Consider the following 24,496-nt stretch of genomic DNA (forward strand, 5'->3'; position numbering starts at 1 on the left):
TATTAAGACTTGAATTTTTTGTATTATCTTTATATTGATATATAACTTATTGTTTTGTTAATAATCAAGAAGAATCTTATTTTTGCCTACTATTTATTTCATTTTGTGTATGTGATGGGGCCCTTGGCTTGTCTGTTATAGTATCAATTACACGTACTCATGGTAATGATTATTTTAATTCTCTTGTATTATTGAAGTGTTAAAATATATTTTTCATTTTATATTTTTAATCCTTTTGAGATTTAATACTTCTTTATGGATAGTGGTTCAAGTTTCTATTATTTTTGGTTGTTTTTTGTTTTTATTAATAGTGTGGCTTGGTATTGGGGTATGGAGGGCTAGTTATTTTATTGGGTTGGATGTAATATCTTATTCTTTAGTTTTACTTAGTATTTGAATTATTTTTTTAATAATATTGGATAGAAACGGTATTATATCTATTTATTTTTATCCTTGTAAATTTATATTTTTGTTAGTTGTTTTATTATTACTATTAATATTAACTTTTATAAAAATATTTTTTTTATTTTATTTGTTTTTTGAGGGATCATTGGTTCCTACTTTATTTTTAATTTTAGGATGGGGATACCAACCAGAGCGAGTACAAGCAGAGGTATATTTACTTTTTTATACATTACTTGCTTCTTTACCTCTTTTGGTTGGTACTTTTATATTAAATTATAGGGTAGGGGGCTTATATATACATATATTTAGATATGTTAATATTGATATAAATTATTTTATTTGATATATTAGAATGGTGTTTGCTTTTTTAGTAAAAATGCCTATATTTTTGGTTCATTTGTGACTATCTAGGGCTCACGTTGAGGCTCCGGTTAGTGGTTCTATAAGTTTGGCTGGAGTTCTATTATAGCTTGGTGGATATGGTATTTTGCGAATTATTTCTTGCATTGAGGGGTTAGCTATTAAATATAATATTTTTTGGTTTGGTATTAGAATTGTCGGTATTTGAATAATTAGTCTTGTTTGTATACGTCAAATTGATTTAAAGGCCTTGGTTGCATATTCATCTGTAGCACATATGGGTCTTGTTTTAATAGGAATTATAACTATAGGAGCGTGGGGTATGAATGGTGGTCTTACTTTAATAGTAGGACATGGTCTTTGTTCTTCTGGTATATTTTGTTTAGTAAATATTACTTATGAGCGATTGGGTAGTCGTAGTATGTTAATTAATAAGGGAATAATTAATTATATTCCTAGACTATCTCTATGATGATTTATATTAAGAATGACTAATATGGCTGCTCCACCCTCTATTAATTTGTTGTGAGAGATTAGTTTATTAAATAGAATTATTGGGTAATCATACTTTAGTTTTATGGGGGTTGCATTACTCTCCTTTTTAAGCGCGGGGTATACTTTATATTTATATTCCTATACTCAGCATGGAATATATTATTCTGGTGTATTTTCTTGTTGAAGAAGTAATATTCGTGAATATTTATTATTATTTTGTCAATTATTTCCATTATTTTTTTAATTATTTTTTGTTCTCCAATATTTCATTGAATTTAAATTATTTAAATAGTTTATGTAGAATAATAAGTTGCGGACTTAGTGGTAACTAAGATGTTCTTAAATCAATGGTTTTTAGTTTTTCTATTACAAGCATCATGTCAATTATTTTATTAATTAGTAGAGTAATTTTATTGTTGTTAAAGGTAAAGCCAAGAGTGGCTCGGTAGCTCAGTTGGTAGAGCAATGGCACGAGATGCCAGAGACCCTGGTTCGGATCCTGGTCGAGCGTGCATTTTCCGTTAAAATTTCTACATGTGCAGAATCTTGCTCTCTCTTATAGACATTCATAACTATTTTCGTCCTTAATGGCTGCTTCTTTGTGGTGGTTAGTGTATGAGTGGGTGTCGAAAACAATTGATTTAAAAGTCCTTTCATCCCATGAAAATCTTCGACTGTATACACGAAATTTGGTCTGGGGAAAAGAAAATCATCATTTCATAATTTTCAGTTGATATGTGAAGCTCATTTCTTTTATTTAATTTACATCTCCAATACCCGTTACTTTACTATTGACATATTCACTTTAGAGACCTTCTATCTCTTCGGCTCCTGACCTGAGAACTATCAGTAAACTGAGGCTCCGGGAGTCCTACTGCAGTCAACGTCTTCAGCTTTGGACTCGAATTGGAACTAGTAGTATAGACTTCCGTACTTTACGGAAAAATGTGACACTAGTCCTCTTCTTTTTTAATCACTAGCTTTTATAAAATTTTCAATGGACACTGACTGGTCACTAATATACTCTATGAACTTTCACACTTTCCCATGAAGTCTCATTAACCTATTCTGTTGTACAGATCAACCGGGAAATGCAAATTGTTTATTTATATCCATATTATATTCTGGAATGTTCCGCAGATAAAATGTTTTGTTAATATTGCCAGTATTCAACTCAACTTCCAATTAAAGAACATTGCCTCTCTCTCTTTCCAGAGAATAAGTAATGGTAGTATAATGAATCATCCTACTCTTGGCGCTACCTTCGACAGTGCATTGTTGTGCAACTTCCAAATGCTGACAAACCTTTAAGCAATGCTCAGGTTCGCTGCGACAACAATACCGAAACAGCAAGAAAATGTACGTGCAATATTATCAATAACAGGGTTATTTATCCTTCAGGGTTCTATAACGTTCTCCGCCTTTCCTCGATAATTATTTCCCTCCTTAAATTATAAACACAGTAGTTTAATTCACACACATACAAGAAGCCAAAAACCTCATTTTACGCCCGGGAGCGTAACGTGGTCGACTTTTGATTTCGCCACCGAAGTTTCCGGGTCCGAATCCCGGCCTGGGCATGCATGTTCTTAATCAATTTCATCCAATTATCATTCATCGTCGCGATTAGCCGAAAGTGGCACAAATGCGATAAAATAACTAAGTAGAAAGAAATAGATATAGAATAGGTAATACTTGTAATAATTATGGATTATTATGTGAATAGGGACAGGAGTCGCTGTGATTTAGTCTGTAGGGCGTCTGACTGCTACGAGACGAATTCGATTCCCCATGTGGGTGATCTAAGGTCGGAATTTTTTCGCCTTGTCTCAGCTGGAAGGGACTCTGCAGTCAACTGAACCTCAAATATGTGCGTTCTTGAGGGCAACCCTGGGGTAGGACTAAGTGGGCCGGAGCGTGATGCTCATCACACATCTAAACTGGCGAGATCGAAGATGTGTGGTTAATGGCACGGTGCAATGTGCAATGGGAACTATACCTTACCTCTATGAACAGTAAAGAGAAGTTGTAAGAATATACATGTAACAAAGCACATTCATTATCTAGCTTCCTCTTAGTTTAGAGATATTATTTTTATCAGAGAGAGGTGTTCTACCTACAAAATAAATAAATTTCTTATAGATTAACGATAAGTTTGATTGATTGATTTGTAGTTTGAAGTCTACTTTAAGCACAGATAGGCTAATCGTAACTAGACGTACAGCTTAAAGTGGGATCCGAACCACTATGTGCCTACACCGAGTATCGAACCCGAGACCCCTTGATTATAAGGCGTGGACGAGATTAACGAAAAGGTTGTTATAGTTCCAGGTGATAAAAATAGAACGTATTGTTATTATCATCATTCATCATGCACTAATTTCCGCAGACACTGTCAATAAAAAACTAATTCATTCAATAGCCGGAACGCCAACCACGAAGGAATACTTTGGTTTGATTTGGTTTATTTTACTTCGCTTTTCTGCCACTTCTAGCTAATTGCGAAGATGAATGATGATATGATAAAATTTATGAATCGACTCTCACACACACTTAATCCGGGATTCGAACCCGGGACCCCTGGCGTTGTTGCGCGATGTGCTAGCCACTCCGCCACGGGGGTCGGCTCATGGGAACTACTACTACTACTACTACTACTACTACTACTACTACTACTACTACTACTACTAATAATAATAATAATAATAATAATAATAATAATAATAATAATAATAATAATAATAATAAACGTATTAAAACAATGCCATTTTATTTATTATTATTGTTATCATCATTAGTGATATTTTGGGGAAGAAATGTTTTGGTACTCTTCAGGTTCCTCCGATTTTATTATTATTTGTTACGTTCATCATAGAAACTACTCTAAATATTGTGGTATGTTCATAATGATCTTGAGGGGTGTTAGGAGTGCCCTCTCTCTATACACCCAAATGTCAACCTCACCGGACTGCATTATGCATACTTACAAGGTTCTGGCGTCTGACTCCATGGCCAGTATAATCCTCTTTGGGACTTGTGTTGTATGACTGCTGTCAATATGTATTTGTGATTGCCCTACGTATATACAGGGTGTTTCGTAAGTTTGTACGAGTGAAAATAAGGTGGAAAGTTCATGTAACGAAATTCCGGAAACGGCTTTGTTGCCGAGTTATTGCCGTTTGAAAACGTGGAAAAATGATTTTCCGAAGTGAATAATGGCAAAACGGGTGGAGATAAGTCGTCGGTGTTGGCGCTCCACTAAAAAATTGGGTACGCTCTTGTCAAAAAAATCACGCGGCAATGTTGTGCAATGTCGGCGCAAGGGATTCCGCAAAGGACGCGAACGAGGATGTTGCCGGGAGTGGGGTGGGTGTGCGTTCTGCGTGAGCTGGTATCGACGAAAATTGGCATGTGTTGAATGGCACCAAAAACCAAAGAAAATTTCCTGAGCGAAGGGCACCATGACGTAAAAACGAAAAAAATGAACTGTCACAGGTTGCATACCCTGAAGGGCAGATGGGTGTCCGTGTGATCTGACGTTACGTTCCACATTTCCCGCTAGGGGCGCCAACAGTGTAGGTTTCCTCATGAAGGAGCGCACGTGTCTGTGCAAATCGTGCTTCAGGTGCTGTGCCAGCAGCAGGTTGTTAAACATTCACGGTTGAATGGAAAGACGTGAGGTTCTTGGACAGTAGTGTTTGGCAAACATTTGACCTAGCAGTGTTACATGTAAATTCTTAGCCACAGCCCATCGTGTTCTGTGAAGTGTACTAGTGTTAACGGCCATAAACACTTGTAGCCCGGTGTAAGGGATGGCTGCATACACGTCCCAAGAGCTGGCGGAAATGCATCTGATTTATGGGGAGGCTGGAGGTAATAGCCGTGCTGCAAGACGTCTGTATGGGGCACGTTTTCCAAATAGGGTGTTACCATCGCACACCTTATTTCAAATTGAAGACACTCGACTTCGGGAAACAGGATCAGTGTTGCCACCTCGTCGAGAAGTTGGACGACCGCGAAGTGTGCGAACACGACGGTTTGTGGAAGATGTGCTAACTGCAGTGATGGATCATCCAGGCACCAGTACGCGCGCACTAGCCCACGAACGAAACACCTCCCATGTGAATGTGTGGCGAGTCCTTGCAGAAGAGGGGATTCACCCGTACAAATTGAAGAAAGTGAAAGATCTTTTACCTCGGGACTTTGGCCCACGTGAGAACTTTTGCCAACGGTTTGTTCATCAAATTGAAACTATCACCAATTTTCAGAATACGGTACTATGGACTGATGAGGCTATCTTCACGAAAACTGGTGTGTTCAATAGTAAAAACAGTCATGTGTGGGAAAATGAAAATCCACATGCACTGCTAGTGGCACATCATCAGAACAGATTTGCAGTGAATGTGTGGTGCGGGATACTGCATGACCATTTGATTGGACCATACATTCTCCCTGTTCGCCTATTACGCCCCTGGATTTCTTCTTCTGGGGAGAGATGAAACGCCTCGTTTACGAAACACCTGTCGTGTCAGCCGAGGACCTCGTTGCCCGTATCAATGTAGCTGCAGAATCTATAGCAGAAACGCCGGGGTTGTTGGGTCGCACTAGACAATCCTTGATTCGCCGTTGTCGCCTCTGCTTGGAAGTACATGGTGGACACTTTGAAAACCGTCTGTGATGAGGTTCCCTTCACATCTCCATTAAGCATACTGTGTGCCCTTCAGGGTATGCAACCTATGACAGTTCATTTTTTTCGTTTTTACGTCATGGTGCCCTTGGCTCAGGATATTTTCTTTGTTTTTTGGTGCCATTCAACACATGCCAATTTTCGTCGATACCAGTTCACGAAGAACGCAAACCCACCCCACTCCCGTCAACATCTTCCCTTGCGCCGACTTTGCACAACATTGCCGCGTGATTTTTTGACAAGAGCGTACCCAATTTCTTAGTGGACCGCTCAACACCGACGACTTCTCTCCACCCGTTTTGCCATTATTCACTTCGGAAAATCATTTTCCCACGTTTTCAACAGTCAATAACTTGGCAACAAAGCCGTTTCCGGAATTTCGTTACATGAACTTTCCACCTTATTTTCACTCGTACAATCACCTCCCAAGCGTTGTAAACGAACTTACGAAACACCCTGTATATCGTACCACCATTTTCCCTCGTCTTCGCAATTAGCCAAAAATGGCAAAAAAAAAACACGCCCAGAAAAATAAAATAATTTGTCATCGTGCTAGAGAAAAATGGAGTGATGATATTATTGTTATTATTATTATTATTTTTTCATCCAAAGTAAATATATAAACACATTAACAAAAGATTTATCACGTCTTTCATTTCAGGAAATTACGTTCTCAATTACAACTTAAACGAGCCCGACCCTGTGGCCGAGTAGTTAGCACATCGCGCTGCGACGCCAAGGTCCCGGGTTCGAATCCAGGCCGGGCTTGGTTGTTTGTGAATGTCCATTCATCAATTTCATCATTTCATCACTCATCCCCATCTTCGCAAATTAGCCAAGAGGCACAAAACGCGAAGTAAAATGAACTAAATCAATCAATCAATCAATCAACTTCAACGAATATCACTGACCGAGATGTATTTTTTTCTTTTAAATTTTCGGACCACCACTCTTTCCCCTTTACCTATTGTACAGTGTGATCCATGAGTATTACCGTGCAAATTGTCCATCACCAAGTTCGTGCACTTTATTTGACCCAATAAGAACTTCCAGAACTAAAAGAAAACTCAAAACAAGCTGTTGACAACTTCTGTACCAACATACATAAAAATATGTCGCTTAAAAACACATAGGATGGAAGAAAAAAATATGTAAATAATAGTCATGGACAACTTGCACGGTAATACTCATGAATCCCACTGTACGGATGGACTTTCGTGTATAATGTCGCAGCAGAAAATTAGTTCTGACAACGAACGGAGTTCCGAAGTGTTCCGGCTCACTTTAAACCCTGATCATACTGTAATCAAGTATTTTGCTTATTTAATTTTAGTACTTGGCAACTTTTCCGAGGGAGCTTGACTCCCCCTTTCTCTATATAGAACTCCAACAACAATTGCATACATATAGTTCTGTATACTAATTGAAAACATTTGTGCCTCCAATGCGCTTCCATGTAAAAAGACTGGCGAAGGAAGGCAAGTGCTTCCGCGATGACGTCACAGAATTCTCGACCGCGGGGATTGTTAAAAACCTCAGTTATGGCGAGACCTTCTCAGGCAGGGAGGAAGACTGATTCCACGGACCTTGATCCGAACCACTATGTGCCTCCACCAGGTATCGAACCCGGGGCCCCTTGTTTACAAGGCGACGTCGCTACTACTGCGCAATCGGGGAGGCCCTAGTATTTTGTTGCATTCACGATGAAATGTATTTCGGAAAACAGCACGTGGAGAGTGTGGATTAGTTGAACTTTCGCGAACAGCTTACATGCTACATTTGAGAGTAGCGTAAATAGGTATTTTAAGAAGTTGATCAAGTGTTTCCTTTATGATTAGAAACACAGTCCTTCTTTAATGATTAACAGATTCCTTATTAATCATCATTCTTAGAATTTTTTTTCATTTGTTTAAAATATGTTTTTGTTCTTCATTAAATCATGTTTTAAACAAAAAACTGTTTTATTTGGTTTTTATTATTATTATTATTATTATTATTATTATTTTTAAAGCAAATTTTCCCTCCCATCAAGTCGCATTTTCACGGAGTATTTCACTTGCACTGGTATCAAGCCGTCGAACCAGAGTGATGCACATCTCCACACTGCAGTGCTGTGGGGACGTCTATTGAGTTCGGCAAAGCAGAACTACTTTTGGGCGCCGCCTTGCCAGCTGGCATTGTGTGGATGAACCTTTAGCCGTGTAAGCCTGGCTTTCGCATCATTAGTTCTAGTAAAATGTGTGTAATTATATGGCAAAATTCGTAAAATTCTTCAAAGTTGAACTTGGTTTGACACCAGTGATCGAGATCCTGTTTGTTAGATTGCAACACTTCAGCACGAGGCAGCACACGGGAACTCCCGCCTTCTGCTTGTGGACAGTTGTAAACCTTTTGAATTTTGCCTTACAAATTGCTGACCGCTAGCGAGCAGTGACTACCATATCTGGATGGAGAAGAGCGGGCCAAGACACTGTGTGTATGTAAACCTACAGTGAGAGGCTGACAGCAGCGTTGCAAACCTCACGTTTATAAAAAGTGTTGTTCATGGGTCTGCAGTATTTCTTTCCACCAGGGAGGAACAGGGAATTCTGAAGCAAAAAACTAACATGAAGGGGAAACAGGAGAAACACCTAAAATGAGCGAGAAACGGTTCTGTTTTTAGTTTGTAGGAGAGTATAAACATCGGAAATATTAAGATCTCTGTTTTTCGTTTATATTTGAACTCAGCTGGTAGAAGCTAAAAGTGGAAGAAGTTTTTCAAAAATTAAAATGTTTAATGATAACTGAAGTTTGAACTAGTTTTACAAATCTCATGTCAAATGTGAACCAAATATTACAACTTCCATTTAATTACATAGACCGTAGTTTAAACACATTTCGAAAAATGTTGGAAAATTCTGTTTATGGTATTTTAGGTGCTAGATTTGCTTTTACAGTAGGTACGCTAAGAAATCACTTACATCTCCTTTGATATATATTTCTGGATAAATCCTTAGAATTAGCGAGCATTTGATTTATATTTTATTTTGTTGTTCTCTTTTTTTTTTTTACGAAATATAGGGAATTTTAAGGCAAGAGAGGGAATTTATTTATGTCCAAAAGGGATATTCCCCTCTGAGTCCAGGGCCTCCCCCATGGCGCAGTGGTAGCGTTATTGCCTTGTAATCAAGGGGTCCCGGGTTCGATACCCGGTGGAGGCACAAGTGGTTCGGATTCCACTTTAAACTGTAGGTCCAGTCCCGATTAGCCTTACTGCGCATAAAGTGGACTTAAAACACCAAATCAATCAATCAACCCTCTGAGTCCGAAATATTACTGCTGTGAGCAGTGAAAGCTTTTGGATCTGGTTTGTTTTTGTTTCCCCTTTCTTGTTGTGTGCATGATTAAAGTCTCGCGGAATTTTTTTCTTTGCTATAGTAGAGGGGAATAGGGCATTCACCGGACGATCTTGTCCAAGGTCATTTGATACGAAAATTAAGCTACATTTTCTTATTTTCTGGTGGATTTAGCTAATCTGCAGGTGTTGCAAATTGCCTAACCCTACTACGAATTCTAAAACTCTCGTACTAGGGTGATTAACAAGAGCTCAATTTTTTTAATATCTAGCTTGGAAATTCTACTCTTAGGGTCATGTGACACTCAGTTGATTAGTTGTGAGTGTATTTAACTTATGCTTCAAACAGGTAGTTAGTTTTGTTTGAGAATGGAGCCAAAGTATTTTTTTTAGTTATAAAAACTACTGACTACTTGATTACTAGTTATTTTGAGAAACTCTGCTTTTCTTATACCTAAGGTAGTTTCTTAAATATTATTTTGGTTACCAATATTAAGAAGAAACTTTTGAGGCATCCTACGTAAGGGACTAGTTTAATCTAGTCTAGTAAATTAAACAACTAAAATTGTTCTGTGACTCTTTCATTCTTCACATCATAAACAAACGTCTTCTCTGCAATAAGAATAACACTACATAAAGTGTTGTCAGGCAGAGGCTAATGGAATTTACACACAATCTTGATATTTGTTCTGTCATTGACTACCACTTGTTTTCTTTTTGCTGTGTTAATAACAAACATTGGTCTGTGTGCCTTGAATTCACTAGGAGTTTAGTATACATCTATGTTTCCTTCAGTTACTCTTGTAAGCAGTGTAAGCCTCATATAATTTAAGAAAATCATCTTGTGCTATGTCCAGATTATAATTTTCACGGGGGAAAATCTCATTACGTCCATTTTTAAGATAAATATTTTTAATCTTGCAATCATCAAATTTGCTAGAATCTTTCTCTTGACTGTTCTTTCTCCCAGTCTGGAATAACACAATTACAAAATCTGGCATATCATACTGTGTACTACTGAATTGATTAGTGGCATCAAATTCATAACGACCACCAGAGGCTGGTTTTTGGACACACTGGTAAGTGTAAAATCCAATAGGAACTTGTGTTTTTTTTTAGAATATTTGCTTTGTATTGAAGAGCATAATTAGTTTCATATTCTACTACTGGTATCCTTAGCTGCATGGTCTTGACTGTTTCAGGTAAGGTGTTGGTAAGGTGTTGGGTAATGTTGTACCATGAGGATTTAAAGTACTATAACGCATAAGAGCATCATTGATATAAGCTGCCCTGCGAAAAGTAATTCTCAAACCACCTGTCCATATGATGTCCTTGTAGGCTGAGAAGAAACCTGGTAGCAGACGCATGGGAAATAGTACTGTGTGTTTTTTTTGTCAGAAGTTTGGTTCCTGATTCAAATCCCTCTGCCTGGAAATATGTTGCATCTACTTTGGAAAATTTAAGTGTTCCTATGGCAGTAGAAGTAATGCCAGGATAGTCTATTCTATCAATCACAGTACCATGTTTTCTAATTTCTACTTGATAGAACAAGTGTGGCACAAAATTATCTACTAGTTTTATGTTTGCACCAGGGGAAAATGTTTCATTATTTTCATTTTTTTACTATTTCAAATTTTATATACAAGTCAGCCCTGTGAGGATGTACAAAACTGTCACCCACGTACACGTCAAATTCAATTTCACGATTGGGTTCATTGAGAATAGCAAATGTACGACGATTGGGAGGAAAAGATTGTAATTCATAACTTTCAGTATGCTCCATGTTAATGGTTATTTTATATATTAATTTCTATGATTGCTGTTGTGGAGGCACCAACAAAATCTACTACTTCTCCTTTCTCATTGGTTACTACTAACTCTATGTGGTCTATACGATTGTGGGATACTGGAAAATAGATAGATAGGTGAGGAGTGTGTGTAGATGATAGGTTCCATGAACTCAGAATTTGGTTTGAAAGTTGCTATGATTCCAGTTTGTTTGTGACTACCTATGTTGCCATCAGAATTGGTAATCATTCCATCTGCCACATTACAATGGATGTTCGAAGTCTCTATGGCCAAGAATTTAGGAATATTGTAACCTATGTGTTTGATGGCAGGTTCAAGTTTTGTGTTGTTCTCAAAACCTAGTGGGTTACAAAGTGTACCAAGATCAACAGTTTCAGTTGCAGAAACTAATTCTACTCTATGCGTAATGAATTTTGTGATACTAACACACCTCTAGACAGATGAGATTGTAATGTTGATAGATTATACTGACCAAGAGTAATAATATTTTTTTCATTTCCTACTGCAACCGTATTATTGTGTTCTGTGATATTAGGAATAAGATAAAATAAGATCAAATAAAACTAGGCACCTGTTTGTAGCATAAGTTAAATACACTCTCAACCAATCAACATAGTGTCACATGACTCTAAGGGTAGAATTCACAATCAAGATATTAAAAAATTTAAGCTCTTGTTAATCACCCTAGTACGAGGGTACTAGCATGGTTGGGTATTTTTCTACAGCTAGAACTTAGCTAAATCCACCAGAATATATGAAAATATAGCTTAATTTTGGCCAAAGTAGGCTACGGTATCAAACGGATTTATCCGATGAATGCCCTATTTCTCTACTACTGCTATTTCCATCTATTGAAAAGCTTGCTGTCGTGTGATAGTGAAAAACAACAAGTTCATTATGGAACAAAACGAGTGTGATTGTTCGGTGGGGTGGAGAACTTGTTGAAGATACCGTTTCCCAGCAAGGATTTTGCTGCCGTGGCCCACTACTTCTCTATGGTAACAGATACGAAAAATAAAGTGCGCCGATTTTGTGATTCAAGGAACTTGGTTATGCGATTGTAAGAATTATTTCTGTTTCTTTCTGTTTTCTTTTATTATCATTATTCTTTGTTTCATGTAAATTTGAATATTTTTTTATCGTTAGGTTATTCATTGTGCAGGCTCAGGTATTTATCCAAAATATTTAATCTGGTGTAGTGTAACTTCGTTTTTAATTAATTTCCAAATTTGGTTTTTGTGAAAAATTCCACGGAAGTGTTCTAAAAAAATGTGGAGGGGGGTCGATATGAGTGGATAATTCACTGACCATGCCAGCTCAAAAATAAGCACAAAGGGAAATAATCTTCATCACACTAGGCTATTTGAAAGGTGGCGCTCCGCCACTGATGTCTTCCTAGGCAAACAGGGCGTGTCGAGGCGATTTTTTGACATACGTATATCTATAACGTATGGATATAAAAGAAGTTCAAATGGGGGTAACCTCCAAAGCGTGCGAAGCCGTTGTACCCACATTGTTTGGAACAGACAACTAGCCTCACTTTCATGGTACCGGAACTCTATATTTTAGTTAGTATAGTTCAGAGAGCGGAAGGTAAATTCTCACAGGCGTCACTATTAAAAGTAGAGCGGCTATCTGAAGGAACTGTCATATTTCCATATGAGGGAGCGGCTCGACTATGTTGCTGATAGTGATGTTCCTGCCATCAATAACTGAGAGACTGCCTTCTTATCAAAAGAGAAAGAGGTCGTCAGACAAACAATCTATTGAAACTAAGAAGTTTAGGTGATTTGACTGTTCAGTTTGAACGTCCGAAACAGAACAACAGTAACAACTGAGGTCTGTTGAAAGGCAAAGAATAATTCTTGAATGTCCAATCAGACCAGCAGTGTCTCGGGCGAAGATAAGAGCTTAGAAGAACTTGTACCAACCGATTCTATCACCCTAAAATTCGGGGTGACTGGGCGGGGACTGGCCTAGACGTTGAGAAATTTGAAATTTGGACCGAGAAGAAAATTTACGTACACCTCTCGTTCTCGATCTATCCTTAGATCAATTGCCAGTTTCACTTCACAAGATAATTGTCTGCAACCCAGGGATTATTTCAGGTGTTTTCTGTCGCTAGGACAAATGTCGGAAGAATTATCTTTAACACCATGTTCGGACCAACTCTTGGGCGTAATGCTTAGGTCATAGGTGTCAACCTTTCGCCCCATTGGTGATGATAAATCGAACAATCGATCTGAGGGAATGGCTTCCTCCGGGCTCAAACTTTGAAGGTTGATGGTCTCACCCGTCTAGATTTCGGGCCGGAAAAATCAAGCGAAGTTCAAATTAACCTCACAAGATTGTGTCAAAATCATCTTTTGTTCTGGTTTGGACAGCCCTAGGGGTGACAATACTTTTGCGCAAATGGTGGTGATAAAACAAGCAATCGATCATAGGGTATGTTTTTTCCTGCCTCAAACTTTGAAGGTTGACGGTCGGGACGGAAAATTTAAGCGAAGTCCAACTCAACCTCTCAAGTAGGTGTTAAAATGACCTTTGGTTCGGATTTCGACTGCCGTAAGAGAAGATCATTTCGCTTCACTGACGGTGATGAGTTAAACAATCGACCTAAACAATCGGGCCGGTTTTCCTTTTTGCCGCAAATTTTGAATGTTGACGGTCGGGTCCTTCCCATACAGCACACCAAGTTTCAGACATATTTCAGAAATATTGCAATCTCTCATATACGTTTCTAACATTCTGGTTTCGCGTTGACGTTACAGAAAGCATCACATGAAGTTCCAGTTTTGTTTCTGAAACATTGCAATGTTATCGTTTCATTGTCTAGTTTCTGGAACGTCTCAGAGACATTGCAACGTTGGATTCAGTCATCATCGGCCATCCGGGAAATTTTCTGAGGCGGCCATGTTGTGTTTACGTTCGACGCTGACCGGGAGTCGTGCACATCTTATGAAGAATAATGTTGTTTATTGAGCGGTAAGTTGAATATTATTAATACCAAAGTGTGTTTAATTGTGTTATACTTATGCACGCTATATATTTAATCTGTGTTGTGTAACGTGTGTGAGAACGTGAGTGGAAACAAGGCAGGCGTTATCAAACCAGTGTTTAAAGAAGTATTTCGTCTTGTTTGTTTAATTGAAAATACATGATGTGAAGAAGCATGGAACTTCTCGCACCTCATGAAACTAAAATAACAGGGAATAAAGTGCTTACCTATAAGCAGTGCACATTTATAGTATAACGAAAATAGATTGAATGGAAGAGACGTAAAGTACTTGTTGCTGAAAATATATTATTTTTCGGTTACATTATAATTACCACCTTCCTAATTTTGTACAAAACTTGCCCTCTTAAAAAAGTTTCTCACCTCCCTGTGCATAGTGAAGAGGCGTAGAATACTTTAAACTACATAAGTTGTTACGCTAGTAGTTTTTATCTAATAAGAAATACGTTTCTACTAATTCATTCTGCGATTTCGATACGTAAATCGAAGGCTGCAGCATTGTCACGTGCATTTTTTTTTTAGCTGTGTGGATTGTAGCTCGAGTCTTAGCGAACAGGCTACTACTGAAGATCACAGCATGATTTACATGGTGCTCCTATAATTCAGATTCTAATTTTACAGTACGCAATGAAATGTTGCTGCATTACAATTACCACAGCTTGAAATGGGTGAAAGAACAAGTAACAGAAACAATATATTTTTAAAAATGTATTTGCTAACTAATTTTTGTGTTTGTGATTGCGATAATTTACCTTAAATCCAGCAATGCACACAAATACTTTTCCCAACTCTGTGATTACATTGCTTCAAAATATAATTGTCACATTATTGCAAACTTATGTAATCAGAATTTGATCTAAATATGGAATATACAGCATCCACCAAAGTAAAATTTTGACAGAGTGACTAGTGAAGCTAGCTTAGAGTTGTTTCACCAGGTTTTAATCTGTGCATGCGAATAATCTCTGACCTGACCTGACCTGTTACACTGTCACACACATTCTTTAGTTATTGGTGGGTATAAAGATTACATTGGTGTGTGTTTACATGCAGGCGATCATTACTTTTTTACCTCCACACCATGCAGTTGGAAAAATGTATCATGTATGGACTAGTGTATCACGTGATGAAGGGATGAAGATAATATTACATTCATAAATGGTTTGGTCCTAGTTCCAATTGTTTAATTCCAATTTCATTATGGTACACAGGCATTTTTTTCATGGTTCAATGTTTGTTTACACATGTACTTCAGAGTTATAGCAATCACTTTCTGTGTTTTTGCTTTGAGATTAAGGTTTCACTTACATGTACTTCTCAATTGCAATCAGCCATTTGTTTACTGCCATCTTGATTACGGACTACTACTGCCATGTGTTCATGATGCAAAGGGGTTTCTTAATAAAGTTAGGCAAGTAAGGTTTAGGGTTCTTTAGTTTTCAAAAAACGCCTCTAAATGCTTTTGTGGTTAGGTTGGGTGGGTCATTTTTAGCTCTAAGTGTTCCAAATGAAAAATGCCTTGTCGACAAATGCTTGCGTAAGGTACTTTTTTCGTGTTTTTATTTATTTGCTAATGAGTTGCACTTTGGAATTCCAAACTGGTAATTACTTTCACCAGGGTTCAAATTTATTGTAACAATAAATTCTACAATTTTGCAATACTTAATCTTCCTATGAAACTGAAAAAAATCATTAAAAATTCGGAACCATTACCCTTCCAACATCTTATAATGTGATTTCTGGTCTTCAGTACTTCCTGCTATTCTCACAACCTGGTGAAAGAGTTCCATGAGTATTCTCACCACTTGGTGAAAGTAGTTACAGCCAAATTTTAAATTACTTCTGAAACTCAATTTTTACTAGTTCAGCTCTCATTTGGTGGCTAAACCCTTCAATAATAAATAGCCCATGTACATTGAAGTGCAATTGTAAACAAAGTAGATGTGGTACTAGTTTAAATGACTGCAATCCTCTGAAAGTGACACAGTGCCATGACTGGACACAGTGTATATTATAATAGAGTGACTAGCTATGCCAGGTGATTCAGCTAGAACCTTTTTTATTACTTCTTGATTAGTTATGAGAGATACATGTTAATCAGCAATGGACAAGCAGCATGTTTCACTCATTTTATATTTTGTGTTGGCGTAGCAGTATGGTATCTTATGCAGGCACTGGAAGTATTGTCAGACTTCTAGAATGTTTTATTTTACTGTTCTGTAATTTTATAAGTAGTTTATGTGAAATGCAATATTTTCTACTTGCTTAGTCAACGGGTTCAAATTATGGATAATTTTGCATTTCAGTTTGCATACAAATGAATTATTCCTTATACAATTTATGATTTTTTTCTTCTAGGCACTGTTTGCCAACACCAGCCAAATACTAAAGAGCAAGAGGTGTCTGATGTTGTGGCTTGTGCAGGACAAACTTGGCTAGACAGAGAAAACAAGTAAGTAATAATGTTCTGTGATGGGCTAATTTGTATTTTTTTTAGCTCAAGGAGTCATAAAAAACATTATGTTGATGATCCAAATTAACATGTAGAAATTACACATGTGCTGGATTCATTATTGTGCTTGTTTCAAAGTGTAATCTCCCTTTATATACTCCATAATGTACAGTGATGGCATCAGCACCTTTTTTATATCTCCCACTAGCCACAATATTCATGTTAAGTCAAAGATAGCAAGAAATCTTAGCAAAACTCTCCCCCCACCCATATTTGCCAAGTGTAAACACAGTAGTTATTTTCGGAACGATTGAAGATGATCGAACCCCTCTCAGATTTTCTTCATATTTGGCATACTCTCTAATTGAGGCCTCCAAATCACGAATCTAAAGTTAAAAGTTGTCGGAAACGTCTAGAAATTGCAAAATAAGCTAAAATAAGGCGTTAGTTTTCGGGCTGGTAACCGTCGATTCTTGCAAATTTTTTTGTTTCACAAGCAATATATATATATTCCTGATACTACCACGACACCAAATTTTAACTATGTTTGCCTAACCTACCGAAACTAACCTAACCACACGTCAATGGATCGCAATTATTTTGAAATTTCTAGATCCTGATACTACCACGACATGAAATTTTAACTATGTTTGCCTAACCTAACCACACGTCAATGGTTTGTGGGGCTAGCGTCAATAATTCACAATTATTTTGCAATTTCTAGACGTTTCCGACAAATTTTAACTTCAGATTCATCATTAGCAGGCCTCAATTAGTAAGTATGCCAAATATGAAGAAAATCTGAGAGGGGTCCGGTCGTCTTCAGTCATACCTTATTTTCTTTCTTTTCGTAAAATGAAATGAAATGCAAACTTCTTTTCCAAATAGTAATAACCCTAGGCGCAACAGCCCGTGAGGACCAAGGCCTATCTACCGACCGCCGGTGATGATTGATTGATTTGGTTTATATTACTTTACTTTTCTGCCACATTTTTGCTAATCGTAAAGATTATTATTATTATTAGAAATTCTTTATTCATGGATGCAGTTCAGCCACGGCCAGGCTGGGATTCTAACCTGGAACCCCTATCATTGCAGTGCAATGTGCTAACCACTCCATGGAAATTTGTGCGATGTTCTGTCTTAAACTGTGATGAACAATGGTCTTTTTGGTTAATGGAAAGTGGCCTTTGGTTAGAAGCCCTAGCGAGGCATAAGTATGCTTTTGCTCATATTTCTATCACGTCCTCTTATAAGTTGGCTGCAACAAACAAACACACAATGTATTTATTTTAGAAATAAGACTGCAATGTAAAAATATTTTGTAGCCCTGTAGAACAGATGTGGGTTGCAGAAGTTCAAATATATGGCTTGCTTTTATTTTACTCAAGGATAGTTTCATGTCAATTCTGGATCATTCCATGTCAAACCAACCAAGTAATTGGTTGCATGACCATTTTAGAAAGAAAAATCATTTTTAGTACAAATGTTGGTACATGTTTGTAGATATTAAAAACAATATCCCAAAAAAATATTGTATTTAGTTCTCCTGGGCCAGCCATTTTTCCAACAATTGCCCGTGACTTTTTTTTGCTCATGTAGAAGTTGACGGATTTCACAGATATTCAATTGTCATACCTTGTAATTTTAATTTCTGGTAAGTCAATTATTAAAATCCTATGTTACTATATTTTCTGATTTTTTAAACCCAACTTTAAAAATGAAAAAGGAAATGCTTCATTCATTATTCTAGGTATACATGTAGCTTAACATTACACACCAATGTCACAAATTAGATCGCATATGTTATGTCATATTTACCAAACAAGTTGAGTCTAAAAGTTGAGATTTTTACTGTGAGTTAGGTTCATGCAGGGCTTCCTCTATGCCAAATTTCAGAATTTTTCAAAAAGACCCATCTGAGATATTTAAAACCGAAACTCAAAATTCCATAAACGGCCATGTTTAAGCCTATGCTGAAAAAATAGGGTTGCATTTCCAAGCACTGATATTTTATTAGCAAACATGCTGCAGGTAGGTGTGCACATTAAAAAAATCAACCCTTAGACTAAACTCCTTAATTATAAAAACATCTGGCTTAAAAATCCAATTTTTTGTCTTGTTACCCAAATTACCACCTTAATTTTTGTTCTTAGGGTGCAATTTTGAGCAAAACATACTTGCATATCATAGAAAGTATGTTTCATTAACTACAGAATGAATTTTGTTTCAGGTCTCTAGCTTTACTGATTTTTGAGATATTAAGGTTTCCGTAATTTGCTACATGAGAAAAAAAACACCTTTGCAATGTTGGAAAAAGGATGTTCCAGGAGAACTAAAGACAATAAATATTTTTGAACATTGTTTCTGATATCTAGAAACATGTACTAATAAGGTTTTTTTTTCTAAAATGGTCATACAACCACCATTGGAGGGTTTCTACCAACAAAAGGGGTTTGAGAACTTATGATCCTCAATTTTAATGAAACTCAGCACATTTCATCTTTCATTGTGGTGAGAAACCACATGATTTTTTTGGTATTTACCTTGAATTATAACCCCTTCAACTTTTAGTTATTCCCTTTTTTTATTCCATTCCCAAACCTTCCAGTGTGATCTGCACTGTCCTAGACGAAAAAAATTCTGTCGCTCTTCAAATTATGTAATGTGTTTTGAGATTTCACAACGTTAACCGAACAATATAGATTTCGGAGAAAAATGTGCCATTCATATTCCAGTATATTAGTAAAATATTACCTGGTTTTGTCCCAAAAAGAAGGTTTACTAGAATTTCGATTTTTTTAAAGGGAAAGTTGCAACACCAACTCAAATATTTTTAAAGTAAAGTTTTTTATATATAATCTAACTTACACAGAAATAAAATTGATGGTGTTTTCATTCCTTCTCTGATTTTTTAAAAAAATTATATCACATTTTATAGTTTTCAAATTATCTCTAAGAATCTAGATATCACAGAATCAATTTTTGGAGTATACAATTTTAAATAAGGTTTTCATGGATGCCAGGAAGGTGTCACCTTAAAATTTCATACTTCACCCATATAATTTTATTTCAGTCACAGTCATTTGAGTTAATTATTAAAAGGATATTGCAGAAATGTGATAACTTTGAATTGACGGTGTTTCTTTCAGGGAGTGACACTATTATGGAGAAAATATGTCTCCCCCCTCCCATTTGAAAAAAATTCAGTGCTTGGCCCTACCTGAAAACATCCTGTGGTCAAACATGAATGTTTTGTTCTTACCTTTATAATTACTAATATTGGTTTATTTACATTTACTATGACAAAAACACATCTTAAAAAGTAGTTGAATACTACTATAACTTTTTAATACATGGAATGAAATTAACGAGGAATGTAACTTGTATTACAATTTGTAGATTTGATCCCTCGGTTTAGGATGAGACTTTGTGTAGTGTTTGAGCATGTTATAGCTACTGATATACCAAGGTACTAGCATACACTAGCCAGCCATTTTCAACAAAAAGCACTTCATAGTTTTCCAACCGCTTCTCAAGTAGTGAAGATATTGTCCAATTGCCAAGTGGATCTGGTGGTCCAGTAGTAAGACACCAGTTTGGCTTTTCCTTCCATGCCCTGCGTTCCTGGCATCCATAAAAACGCTATATAAAATTTTATACTCCAAAAAATGTGCTTCAATGATATCTATATTCTTAAGAGTTAATGTGAAAACTATAAAATCCGGTAGTCACTTAAAAAAAAAAGCAGAGGAGGAATGAATCACCATCTATTTTATTTCTGGGCTAGTTAGATGATATATCAAACCTAAGAAAAATCGAAATTGTAGTAAACATTGTTTTTGGCCTAAAATCTGGTAATATTTTACTAATTTATTGGTGTACTAAAATGTGAATGTGATACGTTGTCATATTTTCTTTCTATTATTTTGGTGATGTTGTGAAATTTCAAAGAAGTTTGAATAATTTGTAAGGGAGCTAGAATATTTCTTCCAGGACAGTGCAGCTCACACTTGGAGGCTTTGGGAATGGAAGAAAGAGGAATTACTGAACAACTTAGAGAGAGAGAAAAACTATGGTTTCTCACCACCATGAAAGTATTATTAAATGTGCCGAGTTTCATGAAAATTTGAGATTATGGGTACCGTGATCTGGTTGAACTGATGTCTGATGTGGAATGACCTTATGCAAAATTTTGTTTCTTTAAATGATATTTCTGCCCACAGAATGCTAATTCAGAATTGATGTTACATGTCATTATTCTCTTTACAGGTAAAACTGAATGTTGTTCCACTGAGGCTGTCTGAGTGAGAACTTGTGGTCTGCAGAAATTTCAACTGAACAAAAAAAAATAAAGACTCTTTTGTGAAAAAATATATATTCCTTTGATAATAATTATCCTTTTATATTTGTTTCGTGTGTGAATTGTTGTTTGAAGTCCACTTAATGTGAGATAGGCTAATCGGGAGTAGACCTACAATTTAAAGTGGGATTCCAACCACTGTGCAATGTGCCTTCACATGGTATTGAACTTGGGATCCCTTCACTGCAAGGTTCTTATTTATATTTCTCACAGTGTATTCTGAAACTGACGAACCTAGCCTAGCACAACCATTTTGAAAGTCAATGAAAGATATAATATAAATCATTCAAAAATCATGTCTTGCACGTTCTCATTTTGAAATGTTTTGGTATAAGTTAGGAAATCTATGTAAAATTGTTTTCATGAAGAAATGGTAATGTAGGAAATCGTAGAACATCTTTGAAGCAACAAGACAATGGAAATTTCTCACAAGAAACAGTAATAGCATTAATAATTCTGACTGGCAAGCACAACCTCTGATACTGCACATTTTCAAGATTATAGAGAATGTCAAAACACATTTCATCAATTTTTAAACTTTGATTTGCTGTTATTGTTCAATTCTTATTTATATTGTTAGTTCCCAAAAATTGCCCAAGTTTAGCTTGTGTCCATTTTGCTCTTTTTTCTTGTGAACTGATAGTTTTCCAAGTTTTTATTTTTTACTGATTCTTTTAATAATAATAATCCATGGCTCCGCAGACCTTGGGGTGGCACGGCATACTTAACGGTTGCCAACTTTGTGGTCGATTTCTCCAATTATGTAATTATGTAGGATATTCTTATCAAATCTATAGACTGCCAATTCAGGTAACTTGTAGGTCACTCTGCATGATCTCCAGAAAGTATCCAATAAGGTATCTCAGATGTTTCCAGAATAATGCATAAAGTTTCAGAACCAATATTATTAGAATCTAAATGGTGTAAATAATTCACAATAGCTATGTACAAGGTGGTGATAAATTACAAACATGCAAGTTTGCAGTTTAATTGTTACATTAATTTTGAATGTTTATTTGGGATGATATGCTCAAATTATCTGTTCATTCTTTTGTAATTAATATATAGAATATACCTTATTGTACCAGATTTTTCATCATAAAGTGACACAATGCACAAAGTAAATTTTAGTATTTAGTAAAATGTTTACATGCTTCCAGTCTATCATCAATTGGTAAAGTGGGCGAAAAGTGACTGGAGCATGATGCTGATAACATCACCCTCAATCCAACCTTCCTTGTGACGTGGCACAGCAAACCACAAAGAGCTTTGTTATTGCATGTAAAACTCTATTCCTTTGTAAACAATTGAAGGTATTAAAGATGATTACCAGTTTATGTTTCATATTTTCTTTTGAGGTGTCTAAAGTTGTTTTTTTTAACTCTAGCTTTGTCTGACATGAACGAATGCATAATCAGCAATTTTATGCACTTTTCCTCCTGACTAGATTAATTGAGATATGTGGTCAATTGATGGGAGATAAAATAAATATTAAGCATCATGCCTAATGAGGTTTCAAACCCAAGACCTCTGGCACTTTCACAGCATCACAATACTTGATTTTAAAAGAAATACTGTGAATTCTATTTTCAAGAAATTATTTACAAGTAAATATTGTAATAATTTTTGAAGGGGGTTTAACCCCAAACCCCCCTCAAATATGCCATTTATGAATACAGTACTGATTCCATTCAATATAACAATAATGTGAAATAATATCACTGTAATGTAACTGAAATATCACAAAACTGTACGGAAATGTATTTGTAATGTTACACTGACATGTTTCTGCAATGTTACATTGACACGTTTCTGTAATGTTGCACTGACATGTTTCTGTAACATTACGAATGTTATGTTTGATTCGCGGACATTTTTACATTGCTGAAACATACCTGAAACATCACAGTAATGTTTCGCAATGTTGCTGCAATGTTACAATGTTTCACGAGTTACGTATCCGTAACATATCTGAAACCATGTTGTGCTGTATGGGTTCTAGAGTTCTGTCCGGATAAGCGAAGTCAAGATTAACCTCTCAAGCAAGTAGAAAGATGGCATTTTATATTTGGGTTTCGACTATGATAAGAGAAAATCAAAGACACCCGTCTTTGTTATTTTATTTCCCATGTTAGGAAAAACCTTGACTTGAAGTATGTATCAGAATTTTAAATCACAATTCTTCCTAGTCACACAAGGGAAATTATTTCTTTTCAGGTCTAAGCCGTTCTTCCGGTTCACCAATACCTTAGATTTAAAATATGCTTTTTGCGTGGATATTATGATATTCGTCATATTGCGAAATCGGGGATGGACACGACTAGTCTTTTACCTGTCCAAAAATTACACTCATGTCCATTAGTTAAGGGATTTGCGAGATTCACTAGAATACATTGGGTCACTGCGATAATGAATGTACGAAAACGTGCCCTGGCCGCGCTGATACAAATGCAACAGTAATACGGATACGAATACAAGATAGTCACACTAGAAATTGAAAGTGTTCAGCACTTACGTGTTGTGATCTCATTTCATGGTGGACGGTGCCATAACCAGTCAATACGGGGTGTGGTGACCCCGAACGGCAATAGAGTTTGGACAACGTCTCCTCATACTGTGAATCAGGCCGTCCAGTATGTTCTGCTGAAAAGCATCCTATTGCTGAACAAGAGCCCTTCGGATGTCTGCAATGGCCCATGGTGGGGGAGTTAGGGTTGAAGTTGTTCGGCCTAGAGCGTCACATGCATGTTCGATCGGATTGAGGTCCGGTAACTGACCGAGCCAGTTCAGACGCATGATGTCCTCATGCTGCAGATACTCCACCACCAGGCACACTCTGTGCGATCTGGCATTATCATCGATCAGACGGAACCAAGGTTCATATGCTCCACGGAAAAGCGTCATATACTGTTGCCGGATGTCATCCCTGTAGAATACAGCCGTCACAGTACTCCGTGGGAACAGATGCAGTGGCGTACGTGCCCAAACATGATGTCGACCACCAGAAGAGAACACTGATACCACCATATCGGCCCCTTTGCACAATATTGGCAGGGTTTTAACGTATCCCAGGGTGCACATCAGACGAACAGGCGCCGATAATCACTCTCCAGACTAAACGAAGACGCATCCGTGAACAGCACACTACGCCATTGTTCCTGGGTCCAATCACTGTGGGCAATACACCATGTTCGACGAGCCACGCAGTGTCTTTGTGTGAGGAGAATGCATCAGAGCAACATCTCAAAGCCGACAATACATAGTCTGGCGGGAGATGTTTGTCCCAGAGGCTGCTACGAGGTCTCTAACCACTGCAGGTGCTTTGGTGGTTGGGTGTCTTCGGGAATTTAAAGCAAGATAACGATCTGGCGCTGCTTGTAGCACGTGATCGGCCGTGCCCATACTGCTGTTGAATGTTTTCGTCCACCTGGAAGCCTCTCCACAGATGAGAAATGACCCTTCTAGCGACATTCAACTACTGAAACACCTCTCGTTGACTTTGGCCGGCCTCTAATCTGCCTATGATCCGGCCACACGTAATGTCATGCAAATGTGTACGCTGTGCCATCCTCTTT

General features: G+C 37.0%; 1 pseudogene; it reads right to left on the minus strand.

The window, feature by feature from the left end:
• The window catches only part of LOC145983055 (NADH-ubiquinone oxidoreductase chain 2-like), a 46,222-nt pseudogene extending 30,767 nt beyond the window's left edge, over nucleotides 1–15,455 (minus strand).
• Between the last annotated feature and the right edge of the window lie 9,041 nt (nucleotides 15,456–24,496).

Source organism: Lepisma saccharinum, unplaced genomic scaffold, assembly GCF_977018435.1.
Source record: "Lepisma saccharinum unplaced genomic scaffold, izLepSacc3.1 HAP1_SCAFFOLD_597, whole genome shotgun sequence".
Lineage (NCBI taxonomy): Eukaryota > Metazoa > Arthropoda > Insecta > Zygentoma > Lepismatidae > Lepisma > Lepisma saccharinum.